The sequence below is a fragment of the Neovison vison genome, chromosome 9 (genome assembly GCF_020171115.1).
Source record: "Neovison vison isolate M4711 chromosome 9, ASM_NN_V1, whole genome shotgun sequence".
In the NCBI taxonomy this organism is placed as follows: domain Eukaryota; kingdom Metazoa; phylum Chordata; class Mammalia; order Carnivora; family Mustelidae; genus Neogale; species Neogale vison.
In genome coordinates, this window is record NC_058099.1 from 97181686 (window position 1) to 97189492 (window position 7807).

At 41.4% G+C, this 7807-nt stretch overlaps 2 pseudogenes; one reads left to right on the forward strand and one right to left on the reverse strand.

The window, feature by feature from the left end:
- Nucleotides 1-640: 640 nt before the first annotated feature.
- LOC122916984 lies at nucleotides 641-1557 on the reverse strand (annotated as a pseudogene).
- A 4669-nt stretch (nucleotides 1558-6226) lies between these two features.
- Nucleotides 6227-7248, forward strand: LOC122916792 (annotated as a pseudogene).
- The last annotated feature ends 559 nt before the right edge of the window (nucleotides 7249-7807 follow it).

Consider the following 7807-nt stretch of genomic DNA (forward strand, 5'->3'; position numbering starts at 1 on the left):
CCATGGCACTTAGAGAAACCTTGGTGGCCGGCATCAGCATGGTAGCTTCCGAGGTTGTAGAAAGCAGCCCTTGGATTTCTGATGTATTTGACGACAAAAGCAAGAGAGATTTTCTATTGACCAGTGTGGGCTCTGAAGAAGAGAAGTGTGGCATATGTCCTTGCTGTTGTTCTAGGAAACAGGAAGGATGGAGTGGGAGGGAATGGGAAGCCTCTGTGAGGACCATCCTTGAGTGGTGGCTTGCAGCGTCGACCATGTGAAATTTGAGATGCTCAGTAGACACATAATTGTAGGCATCTATTAAACAATTAGACTTCAGGGAACCAGTAAGTCCAGGTAATCATTCACTTGTCCAAAACCGCAGAATGTCCAGCATGATGAGTGAATCACTGGGATACACTCTGGATGCTGGATTATGATGGGTCAATATGGGCTCATCAGCTGTAACAAAGGTACCATCTGGGGAAGCCGCATGAATCCATGAACTTCCTATTTTGAGCACCTACTTGCACTTAAAAAATGAGGTAAGTAAATTCCCTTGAGAGTTGTCAAGGGAAATTGTGGGTGATGTGTGCAAGACACAAGCATCCTAATGGCTCTGGTATTCAAAGTCTTCCATCAAAAGGTCTTCCCCATCTAGTCATCTGGAGTCATGGCCCCTCCAAAGAATCTTCTTCCCAGATCCCATCACACCCTTTTCCTCAGCGTATATATGAGGGGGTCGCCCATGGGGGTGATGACGGTATAGGAGAGAGAAATGAACTTGCTCTGATCCTGGGAGTAGTTGTTGCTGGGCTGAAGGTAAGCATAGATGGTTGTACCATAGAACAGGGAGACCACTGTGAGCTGGGAACCACATGCCCAAAACACTTTCCTCTACCCTGTAGCTGACCTTCTTCTTAAGACAATCTGACTGTAGGAGAATGTCATTAATGCCACAGGTATAAGGAGAATGATCATGGGGACAAAGAATTTCTCTGACTCATACACAGTGGTGTCAACACAGGCAATCTTGAGCAGTCAGGGTACCTCACAAAAGAAGTGATCTAGTTTATTTCTCCCACAAAGTAGTATAAGGAAGATGAGCACTGTCTGCAATGAGGAGTTGGCAAAACCAAGGAACCACGATGCAGAAGCCAGCAGGGCACAGAGACGGGGTGCATGATCACTGTGTAGTGCAGGCACCTGTGGATGGCTACATAGAGGTCAAATGCTTGTGATAATGCATTCTGTGCCTCCCAACCCTGGAGAGAGGAATAGCTGAACTACACAGCCACCAAACAAGGTAGATTTGTCTGGTGTCCGGAGATTAGCCAGGAGCCGCGGGACAGTGCTGGTCGTGTAACATAGGTCTAGAAAGCTTAGATTGGAGAGGGAAAAGTACACAGGAGTCTAAAGACATGAGCCCAGTTGGGACAATGCAATGATGGTGTTTCCCAGCAGAGTGAACATAAAGTAGATCAGAAGAACCACAAAGAGGACTAGCTCCAGCTGACGTTGCTCAGAAAAACCTTTCAGGATAAACCCAGTGAAAGAACTGCCAGTTTTCTGGTCCATCCTCTGTTAGTTCATACTTCCTGTCAAGACCAAGCATTTAGCTCCTTTCTCCTTTTCACCACCATCCTGATGTGTGTGTGGTTGACTGTTCCTTGCCACATCGTCTCACAGGACTTTCAGAATCAAGCATTTCCTGGCCAAGAAACAAAAACAGAACAGTCCCGTTCCCCAGTGGGTTCAGATGAAAACTGATAATAAAATCAGGTACAACTCTAAGAGGAGGCAACTGGAGAACCAGGCTATGGTTATACCCTGTAAGGCATTGCACATCATGAGACACATACATAACTGGCACATATATTTAAGCTCCATGAAGATCACATGTCCCTAGCTTATCAAACTGTAAATATCCCTGCTACCTGGCCAATTGACATGTTTTGTCAGGGAAACGATTTTTCTATGTTACTGTGCCTCTATACCAATAGACTCGTTCAGTAATAAATGTGAGACCTTTCAGCTGAATGGCCACTGTGTTCTGATTTATGAAGTACTGAATTCCCACTCATGTCAGAGCTCACATAGCACGGTCCCATAGAACTTTCCAAGTATTTAAAGTGGGCTGGGGGGGCCTGGGTGGCTCAGTCAGGTAGGTGTCTGCCTTCCGCCCAGGTCATGATCTTGGGGTCCTGGGACTAGGCTTATCGCTCAGCAGGTGTCTGCTTGTACCTGTCCCTCTGTCTCTCCCCTGGCTCATGTTCATCTCTCTCAAATAGATAAGTAAATAAAATCTTAAAAAGAAAAAGACCAAGCATTTAGCAATTTTTTTCTAAAGATTTATTGATTTATTGTAGAGAGAGAGAGAGGGAGCACATACACAGGGGATGGGGCAGGAGTAGAGGGAGAGAATCTCAAGCAAGCTCCAACTCCCTGCTGAGCACAGAGCCCAACGTGGGGGTTGATCTCACCACCCAGAGATCACAACCTGAGCCAAGATAAAAAATTGAACGCTTTACGGACTGAGCCAAGCAGGAGTCCCAAGCATTTAGCAATTTTTAAAAGAAATCTTAAGAAAAAAAAAAAGTTGGCGGGGGTGGATTTATCATAAGACATGGTCATGGGACTTCTCAGTAAGTATTGAATAAACGATGTACTCATTGAAATTACATAGCTTATACTAATTCAGTTCCACATTATCATAAAAAGGAAATCATGATTTAATATACAAAGGTCAAATAATGGACTGTGTGTTGGCATCAGTCATAGTTACAAAAGGCCTCTCAGTCTGAGCTTAATAGGACTTAGAGTACTGTAAAAAAATACATACATTTTAAAAACATACATACATTTACGTATGATGGAAAAAGAGACAGAGCATTCAGAAAGAATCGGAAAGAGATGCAGACAGAGGGAGGGACGGTGTTGTAAACACATATTGCATGATTCTACACAACTGGATTTGCACATACCTCACAAACAATAGAACAGAATACAACATAATCTCAAAGAAAATACATTCAGAGATAGGAATTTATTTTTTTAAAAGATTTTATTTATTTATTTGACAGAGAGAGATCACAAGCAGGCAGAGAGGCAGGCAGAGAGAGGAGGAAGCAGGTTCCCTGCTGAGCAGAGAGCCCGATGAGGGACTCGATCCCAGGACCCTGAGATCATGACCTGAGCCGAAGGCAGCGGCTTAACCCACTGAGCCACCCAGGCGCCCCCAGAGATAGGAATTTATAATCTAGAATGTACTTATGCAAAGTTTCAATTACAGGTAAAATACCACCATCGTTCTTTATACAAACAATGTGTCAGAATTACTGCTCTAACTAATGTATTTTTGAAAGCTACGTGTTTGGTTTTTGCGTTTTTGTATGGCAGTAAAACAATTAAATACTTGATCAGAGAGAACCTGAAAACACCACTATTGGTTACAGTGCTTAGCTTTTGCCCAAAAGATGCTTAAAATTGCTGTACCAATTTATCTCAAACTCTGAAAATTCATTGGCCCTGCATGCTTAGCTGGAATCAGAACTTTCAGATGCAGTGGCTAACACTTTCCTCTTCCTTCTGAAGATTTCTGTTTCACTTGTTACCAAGGAGAGAGCATAAAATTCCTGACAGAGTCTGGATTATTCACTATTAACATTGTAATCAGAATAAACACTTTAAAAAGTTACCCAATTGAGTAACCTATGTACAAAGTACAATGTTGACATCACTCCCTATGATACAATGATTAAAATGGATAAGAACTTGGAGATAAAGACAGATATATTCTCAAAGCAATGACAGGTCAAATCACTATAATAGAAACCTTAAAGTAATATAAGGAAAGGCATAAAGAAGAGGATATTTTGATATTGTATAAATCTCAGACATCCCTAACATTAGGTTAATTATCATGTTTCTGAAAGCTATCTTAAAGAGTTAGGGACACTAGACTCAACATATTGTCAGCTCTAAGGTAAGTGTGATGACCATTTTCATCCAGCTCTTCGTACTGAAGCAGCAAAGTTATATTAGTATATGTGCTGCTGAAGAGAGCACAGAAGCATAGTTATAAATCAACCAAAGAGACATCAGAGAATGAACATTTCTGTTCCTTCATATTCAAATGTTTAGGCACGGGGGTATAGCTCAGTGGCAGAGCATTTGACTGCAAATGTTTAGGCACACAGCACATTTTAATGTATTCTAAGAGTTTCAAAATCTGAATTGGGCTTGTGTGTAGACCTATTAATGTATAAAAGAAGTTGGTACAAAATTTGCACAAAATAAATGTTCATAAAATGTGAATAGGAGATGTAGTATTTCACACTATTTTATGCCTCTTTTGATTTGTTGTAAGGATATGTTCACTTGTATCCACAACAAAAATCTATGCTCAGAAAATTTATTTTCTTTTTCATTTTTATTTTTTTAAGGATTTTTATTTATTTATTTGACAGAGAGAGAGCACAAGTAGGCAGAGCAGCAGGCAGAGAAAGAAAGGGAAGCAAGCTCCCCACCAAGTAGAGAGCCCGATGTGGGGCTCGATCCCAGGACCCTGGGATCATGACCTGAGATGAAGGCAGAGGCTAAACCCACTGAGCCACCCCAGGCAACCCTATGCTCAGAAAATTTCTTAATGGGATTAAATATTAAAGTATCTGAGACTGGGACGCCGGGGTGGCTCAGTTGGTTGGACGACTGCCTTCAGCTCAGGTCATGATCCCGGAGTCCTGGGATCGAGTCCCACATCAGGCTCCCAACTCCATGGGGAGTCTGCTTTGCTCTCTGACCTTCTCCTCACTCATGCTCTCTCTCACTCTCTCTCAAATAAATAAATAAAATCTTTTAAAAAAAATAAAGTATCTGAGACCATCTAAATGTGCAACAACAGGGTATATCCCCTGACTCACACCTGCTCGTAGGAGCAAATAAAAACAAACCCCAGTTCAGTGTCATGCACACACACACAGATACAAAGACACTTGCCTGAAATAACTTGCTGACAGATTTTTAAATGTGCCTCATAAAGGAAGCACTCACCAAAGTGAAGGAGGTCAAAAATAAAATGCTAAATTTTATTCAATACAGCATGGTCTGTTTATGTATTGTTTCTTACTGCTTTCATGAGTAGCAAAGCTGAGTAGTTGTAACAGAGAATTTATGGCCCGCAAAGCCAAAAATATTTAACATTTCCCCCTTTATAGGAAGTTTGTCAACCCCTGCATCAGAGGGCTGACGTTTCTTGTGAAATCAATCAGGCTCAAAGATTGGGGTGACATGATAGAAGGGTGTCCTGCTTATAAATACCAATCCAGTTAATGTCCTTTTCATTCTCCCTGGATGGCTCACATCTTTTCAATAGGTTTTTTTTTGTTGTTGTTGTTGTTGTTTTTTACTTCAATGTACTTAAAACTTTTTTCTTAATAGAGTTAATGAATCTTTTGATTCATTTTGAACCATTGTCAATAAATTATTATGTAAAATAGTGAGTATAATTCTTGCTGACTCTATATGAAAACATTAAATAGCAATTTAAAAAATTCTGTATCTATGAGAATATTATAAAAAGTAATAGAGCCACCTGGGTGGATCAGTTGGTTGCGCATCTGCCTTTGGCTTGGGTCATGATCCCAGGGTCCTGGGATAGAGCCCTGAGTTGGGCTCCCTGCTCAGTGGGGAGACTGCTTCTGCCTCTCCCTCTGCCGTGCCCCTGCTTGTGCTTTCTTGCTCTCTTTCTCAAATAAATAAATAAAAATCTTTTAAAAATAAAATAAAATACAAAGCAATGGACTGTGAGCCAGGAAACCTGGATTATGTAGTTCTACCTTTTTCTCAAATTAGTTATGTGACCTATAGGCAAGTCATTTAACCTTCCTGAACCTGGGTTTCCTAATCACTAAAATGTGAGTGTTTTATTAGCTCTTTCTTTTTCTTTTTTCTCTCTCTTTTTTTGGAAGATTTTATCTATTTATGAGAGAGAGGGCAGAGAGGAAGAGAGACATTTTGATGTTCATATTTGAAAGACAAATACCATCTGGAATTTAAGAAAACAAAACAGAGGGTCGCAGAGAAAGGGAGGAAAAATAAAATAAGATGAAATCAGAGAGAGAGAGAGAGACAAACCACAAGGGACCCTTAACTGTAGGAAAGAACCAAGGGTTGCTGAAGGGGAGGTGAGTGGGGGGATGGGGTAACTGGGTGACGAGCTTTAAGGAGGACACTTGTGACAAGCACTGGGTGTTAAATGCAACTGATGAATCACTAAACTCTACCCCTGAAACTAATAACACAGTACATGTTGACTGAATTGAATATAAGTAAAAAATTTCCAAAACAGGGGTACAAATATCTCTTATATACCCTGATTTTAATTATCATGGACATATACCCAGAAGTGGAATTGCTGAATTGTGTGGTGATACTGTTTTTAGTTTTCTATAAACCCTCCTACTATGGTCCACAGTGGCTGAACCAGTTTACATTTCCCCCAAAAGTACATGGATTCTAGTGTCCCCACATTCTCCCCAACACTTTTTATCTTCTGGGGATTTGTGCTTAACTTTTTTTGTTATTTTGTGGGTTTTGTGATAGTAGCCATTCTGATGGATGGGAGTTGGTGGCAAATTGATGGTTGGCAGCGGTGCAAAAGGCAATTCCAAGAGAATTTGCAGAGTGGTCTTGTTCTCCACCTTTCTCTTGTTGTTGAGGCTGCTCCACTCTTGTTAGCCTCTGGCCCACAGCCTCCTTGAGAGGGAGCACCATGCCTTCGATTAAGTTGCAGAGTTCTGATGGAGAGATTTGAAAGCTGATGTTGAAACTGCCAGACAATCTGTGATTATCAAGACCATTTTGGAAGATATGGGAGTGGAGGACATGATGACCCAGTTCCTCCACCACATGTCAACACAGCAATATTTAGAAAGATCTCTCAGTGGTGCCCCCTCCCCAGGGATGACTCTCCTCTTCCTGAAGATGCTGAGAACAAAGAAAGCAAACAGATGATACCCTTGTTTGGGACCGAAAACTCCTGAAAGTTGACCCAGAAACACTTTTTTAAAACTTATTCTGGCTGCAAATTCCCCAGACATCAAAGGTTTGCATGACGTTCCGTGCTAGGCTGTTGCCAATATGATCAAGGGGAAAACTTCTGAGGAGATTCACGAGATCTTCAATATCATGAATGACTTGACTGAAGAAGAGGAAGCTGAGGTAACAAAGAGAACCAGTGTGCGAAGAGAAGTGAAGTGTTCTGCCTGACACTGTAACACCATAAGGATTGTTCCAATTACTAGCTGCACCGTTCTGCTTATCATTGCAGCAGACAAGTGCAGCAACTACTCTGTTGTTTGAACAGAATATGTCCTCCCTGCATGTGTAGTTTGAGTAGATTCCAAATTTATGGAGGACTTTCTTCCGGTGTGATCAAAAGTTTCTTTTTTTGTTTTTTCTCTGCTCTAGAATAAAATTGAGGGATGCCTGGGTGGCTCAGTTGGTTAAGCAGCTGCCTTCGGCTCAGGTCATGATCCCAGCCTCCTGGCATCGAGTCCCACATCGGGCTCCTTGCTCGGCAGGGAGGCTGCTTCTCCCTCCGCCTCTGCCTGCCATTCTGTCTGCCTGTGCTCGCTCTCCCTCTCTCTCTCTGACAAATAAATAAAATCTTTAAAAAAAAAAAAAAGAATAAAATTGAACTGTGGATTCTCTATTAAAGGTGGCACTTGGGGCTTTCCCTCTCTTTGTCAAGTGATATCTGCCAAGTTTATTGTCTAGTTAGCTTTAGTTTTTTTTTTTTTTTTTTTTGGTTAGCTTTAGTTTAATG